A 13,577-nucleotide genomic window follows, 5' to 3' on the forward strand; every position below is an offset into this window, starting at 1 on the left:
TTATGGGAAATGACTGTTCTTTAACTTCGTCCAGAGGAAGTTATTAGTAGATATGAATGCTTGAAGTTTCTAAGATTTTGGTGCTCTTTGTGAAAGCAGCCCCCAGGATGATAAGGTATTTGATTTCTGTTCCCTGCTGTTCTTTAACAGTTAATGTTGAGGGGTAGATACAATGAGTCAAAACACAGATAATGTGGTCACCCTTTGAGTCATACTAGCTATTAGGCCTGTAGGACTTGATTGTAGGTTGTTGGAATGTGAAGACTGTGTCAGTCAAAATAGATAAGAGTTGAGTTAATTCTGAAAAAGCATAGGAGATGCAGTCAGTGAGCAAAAATTGGCAGTCAGTTGGCCTCTGACATGACAAATCCTCATAGTATAAAAATAAATGGCATTTTAATGACTGCCTTAGTCCTGTGGGCATTTTAGATATCTTCAGCTATTTCTCAGGACAGATGTAGGAACAGAACAAGAAAAGTATGGTGACTTAATTTTTTTTTTTTCAGTCTTTTTGAGACAGGGATTCCCTATAGCTCCAACTGGCTTGGAACTTACTATGCAGACCAGGCTGGCCTTGAACTCACAGAGATCCACGCCTCTGCCTCTGCCTCCCAAGTGCTGGGATTAAAGGTGTGTGACACTATGCCCAGACAACTTATCCTAAAAACAAAACAAAACAAAACACAGCCCAGTAGAAACAAAACTGCTAGGTAACCTAGCTGTGCCACAGGGAGGTATGGCCCTGAAGAAATCTAAGTCAGTATACTACAAAAATGCATGCACAGCCTTGATTTCTGTGGCATGATCAGCTATAGCCAGATTATTAAATCTGCTACGGTGCTCATCAAAAGATGAGTGGGAGGGGGGCTGGAGAGATGACTCAGTGGTTAAGAACACTGGCTGCTCTTGCAGAGGACCTGATTCAATTCCCAGCCCTCACATGGCGGATAACAACCGTCCATAACTCCAGTTCCAGGGGATCTGATGCCCTCTTTGGACACAGGTGCATTTACATACATGCAAGCAATACACTCATACATGTAAAATGAAAATAATAAATAAAATATTTTTTAAAAGATGAGTGGATACAGAGACTGTGTCACAGATACACAAATGTATTTAGCAATGAAGAGCGAGAAAATTGAGTTTCCACACTGCCACCATTATTGTAAGTTCTTACGCGCAAGTTCGCAGAAGCCTGGAGATTCTGTTTCCTTATGGTCATGCACCACAATCTTTCCACCCCCTCTTCTACAATGGTCTCTGAGTCCTGAGTACGTGAGGTTAATTTGAGTTCAATCCAGAGACACACACGTTGTAGTCTCTTATTCTCTACATTTTGGCCAGTTCTAGATTCTGTGTTCATCACCCGCTGTTGCATGAGAAAGCTTCACCGGCGGAAGTTGAGAGATACATTAGTATTCTTTCTACGTCTGTTCTACTGTGTTTCATGAGCCTTAGATGCAGAGGTTCCATTGTAATGTGTCACTTAGGGCATCTCAAAACTCTTATTTTCTGTGTGTGACTGGCTGTAGAATTCTATAACAGTTTCCGTCTGCTACAAAAAGAAGCTTCTTTGATGAGCGGTGACCTGTACACTTATCTGTAAATATGAGGATACATATTTAGCATAGAATAGGAAATTAGAGATGTGACAGATTGTAGGGTTTTCTCTAGAGGCTGTATGACCTCTCCAGCTGTGTGTGTGTTTGTCTGTGTTTACACACATGCCACACATGAGTTCTATCCCACTGAGTGGGCTTTAAGTCCAATTAGCTCTTCATTACCACAGATAAAAGTACCACTACTGCACCAATATAGTTTACTGTGCCAGTTACTGCTAGCTGAGGAAGGAGTCAATCATGTTTTAGGGAATGATATTAGATTGGCTGGCCAGGCTCCAGTAGATGAACTCACACCCAGGGACATCTAGGTATACAAGCTTGAGTCAGTAGCCCTTAACGTTTATAACAAAATGCGTGAAATTGTGTGGGTGGGCAATGGGGGAGTGCAGATGGAGGAGGAGGTCTAAATATGATTAATATGTATTGTATGAAATGCAGAAAAATTCAATAAAATATACATTGAGAAGAAGAGAAACAAAGACAACAAAGCAAGAAAACTGTCATTTACAGGGACAGAACTGGAGATCATGTTAAACAAAAGACAAGACACAAATATTGTGTTCTCTCATATTCATAATCTAGGTTTAAAGATCTAGAATACATATAACACATGAGTGTATGAAGGGGATGATGTGAGGGAAGGAAGCCAGCCAGTGGGAGGTGCGGAGAGAGTGCCGAGGCTGTGGGTATGAGTGGAGTACATGATACGCAAGCAGGAAGATGCAATGAGACCCATAACTGTGTGCGATGTACTAAAGCTCTGGCCTATTTCTTAGCACTTATACTATATATTATGTGTGCAAGAAGCAATAAATCCTGTTTCCAAACAACTTGTACAAAATATTCATAGAATCGTTATTCATAATAGCTGGAACTGGACATGATACAGATGTCGCCAAGGGAGACTAGAAAGCTGTGGCTTACTTACATAGTGAACTAGATGGCAATGTAGACTAGACCACTGATAATGTGAACCAGAATTCGTGGGCCTCAGAAACCAGCTGGCAAGAGCAGCAAGTGCCACACTAGGAAGAACACCTGCTGTGGTGTGGTCACAAGCGGGCAAAAGTAATTTTTGACGGTAGAAATTACAGTAATTTTCTTTTCTTTTTTTTTTTTTTTTTTTTTTTTTTTTTTGTCTTTTGGAGCCAAGGTCTCCCTGTAGCCCCAGCTTTCCTGGAACTCACTATGTAGACCAGGCTGGCCTCGAACTCACAAATATCCACCTGCCTCTGCCTCCCAAGTGCTGGGATTAAAGGTGTGTGCCACCATGCCCGGCTAGTAATTTTCTTTTTGGTGAGAGCCGTAAACTGATTTTTACATTTTATTTATTATTTTTACTCTATGTGTATGAGTGTATTACCTGCATGTATGCAATGCCAGTGGAGGTCAGAAGAGGGTGTTACATCCTCTGGAACTGGAGTTATGGATGGCTGTCAGCTGCCATGTGGGGGCTGGGTCCTGCAGGAGCAGTCAGTGCTCTTAACTGCTGAGCCATCTCTCCAATTCTCAGAAAGCTATTAACTGTTAAAGGGTCAAAGAAATTTATAGCAAAACAGGAATGTCAAAGTCTGAGAGGTGGTTGCATAACTGTTCATTTGTGTAAAAAAATAAATCTTGTACACTTAAGTTCTTCATTTTAAAGCACGCAAATTGTGGGTCTGGAGAGATAGCTCAGTGGTAAATTAAGAGCACTTGCTACTCTTGCAGAGGACACAGGGTTGGTTCCCAGAACTCACACAGGAACCACCAACCAGCTGAAACTTGGACTCCAGGGGATCTGATGCCCCTCTGGCTTCCACAGGCACCAGGTACCCACTCGGTACACATATGTACATGTTGGCAACCACACATACACATAAAATAAAAATAAGTACACCTTTAAAAGTGTGGTAAAGTATGTAAATATAAGCTTGTGTTTCTTGACATGTAATTTTGTCAGTCATGACAAATCTGCCTCTGAAGATTTTCACATGGACCATATAGATGAATGAGGTCAGTATGTTGTCATATGTTAATGATAGTATTCTGAAATTTTCCATTTCTAACAAAGAACATTAACTGTCTCCTGGGAATTGTCACTTTATTCTTGGATCCTTTTGCCATATTCCTCTAATGAATGTTCTAGAGGTTTGTGCTTTTGTACCCTGTGTGACTTCATGTGACTATAAATAATGCGGTAGTGGTATGCCATAAGGATCTTTAAATGTGTTTTCATTTATGACTGTAACTGTCCTCACTTGTTCAGAATGATCTGCAGTAACCAGCTGACAGGAAATGTACAGCTAAGCAGGTTTGGCGTTCATGTTGGACTGTGTTTTCATGCCCAATAGAAAATCAATACATCTTGTGAAATGTGTAAGCTGTATCTTGTGGCGTGAGGGACACCATAAAATTAATATGAAAATGTTTGGGATTTCTATATGGCTTCACCCTCAAATGTTAGTGTGGGTTTGGCTGTGGTATATTATCCTAAATGGTCTGGGATTTTCCGTTGGAATTCTGTACAGACAAAGTATGGCTTTTGATCTTCCAGGGTTTGGAAATTACTTTAGTTATAAAAAATAACTAGGTTTAATAATTTTCTAATGATTTGAGACATAAGGCATGAATGATCTGTTTTATCAGTCAATGACAAATAGCTCTCAACTAAGAGTGTTCTTTATTCTTTCCTTTCTCCTGGAAGAAAGATCCTGCTTTGTTAGAACAAACAAACAAACAAACAAACAAACAAACAAACACGAACATAACCAAAGAAGTTGTGTTTGCTGTGAGCTGCTCTTGGTGAGTACTTGGCCATGGGGAGGATATGCAATTTGAAATAAGAATTGGTTCTGTGTAAGCTGGAATTGCGGTTCCTGCACAACTGAAGCAAGAGATGGGGCGAATCAAGAAATTAAATCAAATCAAATTTACTTGGGGTAAGTTGTTCACTAGAGCACTAACTTCCCACAAATATCCACCTTTTACCTAAGCAATGGCTTTCTAAAAAATTAATGTGTCTTCAGAAACTGATTCTAACCACAGCAGAATCTTCCAACGTTCACAGGAAGGAAGGCAGCAGTTCATGAAGCACAGCATAGAAAACACTTCTGGTCTGTGAGATTGGTAGAAGACAAGTGACAGTGGTTTACACATTACTTTCTATCCTTTGTGCCTTAACAAGGAATATGGACTCATGTCCCCATCTTCACACATGGTTCATTTAAAATCTATTCCCTGGGTAGTTATGAGCGTCTACTGCAGCAAGCCTTTGTGTTCCCTCTGCGCGCGAGTGCAGAGCTCATTCTAAACAGACTTCATTTAAAAAGTGGCTTAGAACATGTTAGTAAGCACATAGCTTTTTAATGCTAGTTTCAAAGACTGAAGTCAGTCCATAGGGTGGCTTCACAGAACACGTCTGACATGTAGAAACTAGCACTATGTTCTGTAGAGTGATGCTTTCAATAGTATATGATACATAGTTCATCTTCAACAGAATTATTTTCATCTTAAATTCTGTACCTTATGGGGTATTATTACAGATAATATTTAAATATATATAATTCTGAAAAGCACACAAATATAACTAAATATTCCATATTCACAGTTTAGCAATGAGAAAAGTAAAAATAATGTGCAATTAAAATATTTTTAAAACTAGAATATGATTCCTTAGAATAGTAGCTGCAAACAATTTCTTAAAGACTGACCATTAATTTAATTCTTTATTCTTTTGTGATAGTAGCTTTGCCTAACAGATCAAAGGGTGCTGATGATAGAGGAAGCGGAGGTAAGGATGGAAACAAGGAATGAAACGGTCCTGGAGTTTGTCCTGGGGGGTTCCCTGCGGTCCAGCGCCTGGGGAGGGTCCTCTTTCTGGTGCACCTGCTGGTTTACCTGGCCTCAGTCACAGGAAACACATTCATAATCACCATCACTTGGGTTGATCATCACCTCCAGACCCCTGTGTACTTCCTCCTGAGCAGTTTCTCCTTCTGTGAATGCTGTTTCCATCTTTCTCTTTGGAGACAGAACAATTCATTTTATTCCTTGCATCACACAAGCTTCTGCTTTTTTATTTCTTGGGTCAACAATTTTCTTCCTCATGGCTATGATGTCCTTGGATCGATACCTGGCCATTTGCAAACCTCTATACTACCCAACCAGAGTCTGTTTCCTTCTGGCTTTCTTCTGCTATGCTTTCTCCTTCATTCTAATGACTGCTGTGGTCTTGAAGCTTTCCTCATTGTCCTTCTGTGACTCTAATGTCATCCCTCATTTCTTCTGTGACCTTGGATCCTTAATTCATCTCTCCTGTCCAAATACCAAGTCTCTGGCAATCATGGCTTTTGGTATAGCTTTGTTGGTCCTTTTCACATCTGTCATTACAGCCCTGTTTGCATATGGCAATATTACAGTCTCAGTCATGCATCTTCCAACAGCCAAGGATCGGAAGAAAGCCTTCTCCACCTGTTCCTCTCACCTCATAGTCCTCTCTCTGATGTATGGAAGTTGTATCTTTATATGTGTGAAACCAAAGCAAACAAGTAGGCTGGACCCCAACAGAGAGGCTGCTCTTGTGAACACAGTACTGACGCCCCTTCTAAACCCAGTCATCTACACCCTACGCAACAAGCAGGTCCACCAGGCTCTGAGGGATGCTGTGTCCAGGGTGAAGTTGCAGAAATAATATCGTCAGCTTTGGCGAGTGAGTCTTCTTGATCATCTAGCTCAATTTTCCACCACAGTGGAAACAGTCTCTGTAAAAATCTCAGTGTGAGGTGATTAGCTTATGCTAATTTCATTAGATGGATGCTGCCTTATCTTGCAATGAATTTTACAAACTGCAAACTAAATTTTTTTCTCTATATTGTGCTGAAGAATGACTTCCTTAAGTTCTACTAATTGACCTTACATAAATTCAACTCAGACAATATTTCTGGAGAGCCTAACAAATGCTAATCAGATAATTGCCCCCTTCATATCTGAATTATGTACCTGCAGGTTCAACCTACATGAAGGAAAAATACTTGGATGTTTGTATTGAACATGTATACTTGCCTACAGTCATGTAGGGCATTATAAGTAATTTAGAGAATTTAAAATATATATGAGTATTGCATAGTATTTATGCAAGCTCTCTGCCACTTTACATGAGAGTCTTAACTCTCCATGGATTTTGTTACCCATACAGATTCTGGAAACAGTCCTGCATGAATGTTGATGGTTAAGAGTCTCACAAAGTCTTTGTGCCAAAAATAAAGTAGCAGGAAGTCGGATCCAACAATTGGTGTTTATGACACACTCTTCTGCTTGAGTTTTTCTGATATTTAAGGGAAAATGGGTAAAAACTCCTCATGATTTTATTTACTAAAGTCAACGTTTAACTTTTCAGAAACCAATTTGCTTAAAAATTGTAGAGTTATAATACAATAGCCTTAAGAAAATTAATATCTATTCAATTGTTTTATGTAAATGACTCAATTGTAAACTTATTTATCTCTCAATCTGTCGCTTTTAGAGGTATGAATAGTTTAGTATAATGTTGGGTTCTTGATATGGGCAGTTTAAATTTATCATCATTCAGCTATATAAACATTACAAATATATTGTTTTAATGAGTTCTTAAAACAAAAACAAAATGCAAAACTTCTTAATGTGAATTTTTCTTGGAACTTATGTTCCAAAGCGCTGAACCAAATGGGTTACTGGAAAGTGTATGGTTCCCATATCAACCTTTATCTTCTTATGTAAATTGCTTTTTATCCTAATGTGACTTTAGATGTCTACCAACAACTTGCCAGTTTAAATTGACTTCTGGTTGTCATTTTATACCCCAATCTAGTAGAACTCATAATTAGGAAAGTTTAAAAGGTACAAAGATAAATTAACAATAAAATGCATTAAAATTGAGGCAGTTATGATTTTAAAGTTCCCTGGAGAATGGGCTTCTAGTAAAGGTGACTGAAACTAGAAGAATATCAGCTTGATTCCCCCATATGAATGATGTGTATTTGGTCCATGTGTGTCTGGTGTGTGTGTGTTACTTAAGTGTACATTTCCTTTTCTGGTTATTTGATAATTTATTAAGATATAACCTGAAAAGAAACTTTGGACTTTCAAAGGCTGTTGAGTGACAGATTTTTATATTTAGGGACAACTTGATTATAAGATGCCCTGAGAGTTATGGCCTGCTAGCAACAAATGTGTTTGTGTCTTTCCTTTCTCCAAAATAATTCAGATAATTTCTGAACCAAACATAACAGCAGGGGACGCTGGGATACTGACAATGTGCACCTCATCTCTGGATACTAGAAGTCTGACCTACATGCCTATAGTTTCACATCAGAACTCACAGAGGAAGAGTCAACCATTCTTTCAATGTAGTTTAATGTTGCAACTACTACTAAAAAAATTGTGTATTCATAAAGTATCCATTCAACACCTGCACTGGGGCCTCTCTAGCAGATCAAAACCATACTGAATTATCTGCTTATTTGTGACACTTTAAGAAAAACTGAATAGAATCCTGATCTTAATACTTAGTATTTCAGTGAGCAACTTGACTCCCCAAAAGAAGGCCTTCCTTAATTTTCTCTGATAAAAAGGATGAACTTTTTAAAAATAGACTTTGATCTGATGAGATGGCTCAGTGGGTGAAGCTGATCGCTGCCAAGCTTGATGGCCTGAGTCTGACCCCCTGCAACACATATCGTGGAAGGAGAAGTGACTTCTGCAAGTTGTCCTCTGACCTTCACATATGGTCTGTGGCATCCACTCATTCACACACACACACACACACACACACACACATTCCAGTCATGCCAGGGCCTCCAGGAATTCTGACCCTGGGACATAGCAGGGGTCATATTGCAGGGTGAGTGGCACATCATATCAGGTTAGTCAAGGCCTGATTCGCATGCAGTCATCTATTGAAAGTGTGCCATTTTCTAACAGGTACACAGTTAGAAAGCCACAGTCTTGGCAGAGAACATGCCTATCATCCTGGATGTTCCTTTGTGACCCCCCGTTGCAGTCCATCCTGTCCCCTCCTGTCTGCCCACAGTGAACACCCACAGTGCTGCCCTTTCTGGAAGGCCAGCTGATGGCATTGCCCCCCACAACCTCCTTGTGCCGTGGGAGATTTTGCTGCCCTGTTCTTCTGTTGCTGGGTAGCATCCCTTCCTGTGACTGTCCCCTGCTTTCTGAAAGTCTCAATATACAAAATGGACATGGCAGGGTGGTGGTGGTGGGTGTGGGTGTGGGGAGCTGGAGAGATGGCTCAGTGGCTGAAAGTGTCTACTGTTCTTGCAGAGGACTGGAGTTTGGTCGTTAACACCCACCTTGGGTAGCTTACAATTGCCTGTAACTCTAGCTCCAGGGGATCTCGTGCATGCTTCTGGCCTCCATGTACACACACATACACACACACAGATACACACACAGACACATACACACACACACACATACACACACGTACACACACACACATACACACACACACATACACACACACATACACACGCACACACACATACACACACGAGACACACACACACACATACACACACACACCCACACAAAGGCACTCATAAATACATGAAAAAATGAACTTTTAATATTAGGATAGTTTTAGAGTCACAGGCAGTTTTAAGAAATAATAAGGAATGATCCCATGTTCCTTTTAGCTTAATTTCCTCTTATGGCAGCATTTTAAAAAGTATATTACAATATTGAAGTTAGGGTATTGATATGAAGAGGTCAAATTAAGGTCATGTCCATCATCACTAGGATAGCACCTGCTGATCTTTCATAGCCACATTCACGTCTTTCTTGCCATAACTACCATTCTGTTATCCGCTTCTGTAACTTTTCTGTCTTAACAAATATGCATGTATTTTTATGTATATAATAAAAGATATATATATATATGCACCATTATATAGGATGCAGCCACTCAGACTGACTTTTCAGTTAGCAGATTCAGTTAAGTTGCTGTGTATTAACAGTTTGTTCCTTTTCATTGCTGAGTGTTATTTCATGGTATTTATGCAGATACCACATTTTACTTAACAATCTATCTGTTGAAGGACATGTGAGCTGCTTTCAATTTTCAGCTATTACAAATTAGGCTTCGTTAACTATTTAAGCTCAGGTTTAAGTATGATGTAAGTTCTTATTTCTCTGCAATAAACATCTAAATCTGGAACTGTGCTTTAGTTGCATGCTGAGTTTTCTGGCAGACTGACACGGCGCTTTCCAAAGTGGCTGCACCATTCTGCATTCTCAACAACAGTTAATGGATAGTTCAGTCTTTTCTTTGACAGCTTTGCCAACTTTTGGCATTACTATTTATGCTTTACCACTATTAGATATTAAATTTCTAGTTCTAATAAGAATTATAAAAAGGGTCTGCTGCCCTCCTAACTCCAAGTAGTGAAAAGTAAGGGGCCCATGACCCTCCCGTCTCACACTCACTTCCACTGCCTTCCTAGCCCCCATACGGGGTCTTTGAACCCATTGACTCCTGCCTACACTGCCTACACGTCCACCTCCCCCTGGATTCAGGCACAGACAAGTAACTGGTCTCCAGGCCCTCTGCTTCTGGCACATACTTCTGCTGCCCTGCAGTACCCAGTGCAGATGAGTAAGGATCCCAGCACTCATCTCCTCCAGCACACATTCTGGCCCCTCAGTGTGCTCCCCCTAGCCATGCATGCAAGAGGTCTCTGGGCCTCCATTGTTTACTGCAACTTCCCTCATCTGTGTATATGCTGGTCAGCAAAGTCAGAAGAGTGCAAACATTACCCTGCCCCTGGTACACACTTTGCCACTGACCAGGGAAGCAAGAGGATGTCATGCACCCACACCTGCTGCACACACACACACACACACACACACACACACACACAGGAGAGAGAGAGAGAGAGAGAGAGAGAGAGAGAGAGAAACACTTCAAAAAGTCTAATGAAGACCTCTGTGGAAAGCCTTACCAAAAGAATGATTCACACAGAGGCTAGAATTCCAGGGCCTGAGGACAAAGGAAAGGAATTAGATCATTCAGTTAAATTCAGTGCTAAGTTGTAGAAAGCAATGTGTGAACAGAATGCATAAGACCTGTGGAACATGGGGTAGGAGGTGAGAGGACAGTGCAGAGGAGGAATACATAACACTAAAGGCTTTTTGAAAAGGCCTCGTGGAAACATACGACAGTAAAAGCTTTCTAAAATATATGCACAGGCCTATACATAAAAAAAGTTTAAGTGGAATTACCATCTAATGGGGTGATGACACCCCCTACTAGACAGGATAACAAGTAAGAAGCCCAGTGCCAGGAGTGGGTTGCCTCTTCTGATGTTGGGCAGTGAGGTTCCATTCGCCCCCAAACATTACAGGTCATTACCAATGCTCTTGGTTACCCACTGGAACTTGATGGTAAGGCCCTATTGCTGAAGACATCACATATTTGAGATATAGGTTATGGAGAAATAAAGCTGGTACTGACCTTGAAACTCCATCTCTACTAGTTTCCTTTCATAGTGCTGGAAGGTTCTATGCATGCTAAAAGAGGGGAAAAGTAATCATCATTCTTACTCAGCTATGAACCCTGGGAACTACAATACTGACCAGCTTGGCAAGACATGGCCACTGGTGCACAAGTGGCATGGATAGAGTAACTAACCACTTTCTGATTGGATTTAAGGCCCACTCCACAAGATGAAACCCATAGCTGGCACCATTATTGGGGCCAAAAACCTATAGTTAGACAAGGCATAGAAACTAGGGGAAAAACTACTGGTATTATTCAGCTAAATGGACTTAGTAGTAAATGGATTCCTAATGACTTGTCATTATACCCATAGATTAGTGTGTCTTTCAATTCTCATCAGACAAGCTTCTTTTTGCAGTAGATGATGAGTAACATCATAGAGACGCACTGCTGATCAAGATGTAGAGAACAAGAGACTTCAGAGTGCTCAGCCCCAGTGGGAACACCTATATAACACCACCTCCCCTCAAGCCTCAGGGATAATTTTGTTAGAGAGGGGCAGAAAGATTGTAAGACCCAGAGGTGGTGGGTGACTACAAAAAGCAGTATTTTCTAGATACAACAGGGCAATTGCATATATAAACTGACAGCAGAAGTGACAGCATGCATAAGGTTTGCACGAGTTCCAGCCAGATGAAATCTTAGTATGGAGGGAAGGAGAGCATGATGTCCCACTCCTAGTTGAGCTACTGGCAACTCATAGCTGCTGGGAAAGGGAGAAGCCATTTTCTGTAAGAGTGTGGCCCCTGGTAGGTATACAATCCTCCAGTAGGTAATCACATACCCAAGAATGTACAGGCAACAAGAGCTGTACTTGATGAGCTTTTTAAAAGAGGATACAAAGCTGGGTAGATAGGAAGGTGCGGTGGATCTGTGAAAACTTGTGGGAAGGAGGGAGGGAGGTGAATATAATAAAAAATGTTGTACGATATTCTCAAAAAACAAAAATGAAGAAAAATTTTTGTGGTCACTATTTAAAAAACAAATTTATGACTTATGGGTATAGAAGAAGAAAAAGAAGAATCCCATGGCAAAGACAGATACTATTTTTAATGAAATAATAGAATAAAAGTTTCCAAATCTAAGGAAAGAGGTGCCCATCAAGGCATGAGAAGCCCATAGAACACCAAATGGACTGGACTAGACAAGAAGCTCCTTATTACATATTATGATTAAAATATTTAATATACAGAATACATAAAGAGCACTGAAAGAGCTGGGAGAACAGACCCAAGTCATATATAAAGGCAGGTCCATCATAATAACAGATGATTTTCAACAGAAACTTTACAAACCAGAAGAGTTTGGAGCAATCTACCTCAAGTACTGGAAGACCACACATGCCAACACAAATGATACCAAAAATTTAGCCATCGTATTGAAAGGAGAAAGAAAAATTTCCATGACAAAAGCAGCCTAAAGCAATTTATGACCATTACTGAGGATACTGTAGGGAATACTTCAAATTTAAGAAAGAAGAAACATGTTTAAGAAGCTATTGAGAATAATGATGTCAAGAAGTGTTAAGTAAATGAAATATTACAAAATCAACAAAATGACAAGAACTAGTACACACCTTTCAATAAAAGTGCTGAATAGCAACCATCTCCACTCCCCAATCAAGAAGCACAGGCTAGCAAAATGGATCAGAAAGTAGAATCCCTCTTTTTTATCCCTTCAAGAAATAGACTTCACCACTAAGGAGAGTGAAAAGACGAAACTAGGTAAGATTAGAGACAAAAAAGGAGACACTACAACAGATGAAATCCAGGGGATTATAAGGACAATCTTCAGAACCATATTCTACCAAATTGGACAACCTAAAAGAAATGGATGAATTTCTTTTGAAAAATATTTTTATTATTTTTATTTTAGTGTATAAGTGTATTGCCTGCATGTATGTAAATGCACCCATATCATGCAGTGCCAGTGGAGGTCAGAAGGTGTTGAACTCCTCTGGAACTGGAGTTACGGACAGTTGTTAGCTGCCGTGTGGGTGCTGGTAACTGGACCTGGGTCCTCTGCAGTAGTAGCCAGTGCTCTTAACTGCTGAGCCATCTCTCCAGCCCCAGAAATGGATGAATTTCTAAGTGCATATGAACTATGAAAGTTAAATGAAGAAGATACAAAAACTTTTTTCAAAGGTCTTTTCTGCACCTAATGAGACGGTCATGTGATTTCTGACCAACAGGTTGCGAAGGCCATAGAGACCCCCCCAAACAATACAAGTTCTTAACATTCTTCTTCATTGCTGATGACAAGTAGATAAAAAGGCCCTGTTGCTGAAGACACCACACTTTGGTTGCATGATATAGATAAGTCAACCTGGAACTGAATTGGAAACCTGCTCTCTGCCACTAATTTTCATGGAGCCATAAGGTGCTGAGTAGGCTGCTTGGGCTGGGGGTATTAATGGTCTT

At 40.2% G+C, this 13,577-nt stretch overlaps 1 pseudogene; it reads left to right on the top strand.

Annotated features, from left to right (window-relative positions):
- Window positions 1–5,379: 5,379 nt before the first annotated feature.
- LOC103737910 lies at window positions 5,380–6,297 on the top strand (annotated as a pseudogene).
- Window positions 6,298–13,577: the final 7,280 nt, after the last annotated feature.

The sequence above is a fragment of the Nannospalax galili genome, unplaced genomic scaffold (genome assembly GCF_000622305.1).
Source record: "Nannospalax galili isolate Female #2095 unplaced genomic scaffold, S.galili_v1.0 scaffold2819, whole genome shotgun sequence".
In the NCBI taxonomy this organism is placed as follows: domain Eukaryota; kingdom Metazoa; phylum Chordata; class Mammalia; order Rodentia; family Spalacidae; genus Nannospalax; species Nannospalax galili.